The sequence below is a fragment of the Pterocles gutturalis genome, unplaced genomic scaffold, assembly GCF_000699245.1.
Source record: "Pterocles gutturalis isolate BGI_N339 unplaced genomic scaffold, ASM69924v1 scaffold1175, whole genome shotgun sequence".
Lineage (NCBI taxonomy): Eukaryota > Metazoa > Chordata > Aves > Pterocliformes > Pteroclidae > Pterocles > Pterocles gutturalis.
Genome location: NW_010137863.1, coordinates 49328 through 50702, shown reverse-complemented (window position 1 = coordinate 50702; position 1375 = coordinate 49328).

Here is a 1375-nt window from a genome sequence, read left to right as displayed (position 1 = left end):
AGACCGGCGGGAGCTCCTGCGGAAGTCAGTGGGTTCTCCTTACAGGAAGCCCTGGCCCCTCTGGTGTGGGCTTTCATGTGAAATCCATTCCAGAAGCCTCGGTAGCAGTAGCTTGTAGTTGGGTGGATTCAGCCTGCCTGGGGGGGGCAGGAGAAGGCGTGGGGTGCGTCTGCCCTAGCCCACCCTGCAGGTGTCAGAGCGGGGTGGGCGGGTTTGTGCCCAGCACCCCTGAACACCTGAAGGGGGCACGGGTTATGCGGTGACTGCTCTCCCCGTAGGGAAGACGTCTGGGTGGTGAGTGGTATATGCCTACAGACTCATTCCCCTTCTCGGGCACAGATGTGAAGCTGTAAGCGGCAGTGGGTACTCTGTCTGAGGTGTGGGCGAGGTCACTGCTGCAGCATACCTGCACAGGGGCTGGAGGGGTTATTAGAGGGAATTAACACAGCTTTCCATAGAATCATTCAGGTTGGAAAAGGCCTCAAGGATCATCAAGTCCAACCGTCAACCCACACCACCTAACCCACCAAACCATGTCCCAGCTCACTAAACCGTGTCCCATTTTGTTGGAGTAACACTGTTGTAGCAACCCAAAAATCGTGACTGTGTGCACACTACTGTGATACATTCACAACCGATGAAGTCCAGTGTATTTATGTAATTTCTGTACAGTTACAGCACTTCAGTGAGATGCTGCAACAGGGATCTAAAGCCATGGAAGTGACCCATGCAGTCAGTTCTGGAGTACTAGGAGTAGCACCTGTGCTGGTGCAGCTTTTGTCGGGTGAAAATGTAACAAGATGGACCTCTTTTTACTCAACAAAGTCTATGTGGTTTTTATTTTATGTAACTGAAATGATTTTGGAAAAGGTGGTACAAATTCTGCTTGACTTGCTGTCTTGCTTCCTCTCTGTGAAGTTTGTTTTACTCTTGTGATGAGTCTGCCTGCTGGACTGTGATAATGACAGTGTATCCTAATCACATAGCTTTTTGGGAGCAGGAACTTATTTTTAGATCTCTGGTTTCAAGATTCCAGTCTGGCAGTAACCCAGAGGGTTTCAGGCTTTCAGTGGTGTTTCCCCACTTGAAATAGGGACGTGGTGCCCCTAAAAATTGGGCTAATTCAAGGTCACACTGATAAATTACATGAGAAAATAAACAGAAGGCGTTTTACTAGAGCCCGTGTGGTAACTTTGATTGGTCTCTGTCATAATTTGCAATATGGAAGTCCTGGTCCAGCTCATTGCTCTTTGCTGCTGTGGGATGTGGTACAGGGTGGCACGGGGTACCTGCTGGGCAGTGGCAGTGACACCCTCCACGGCGGGCAGTTCTGCGGAGTTGGGAAGGTGGCTTGTAGGTGCCCAGCGCTCAGTGA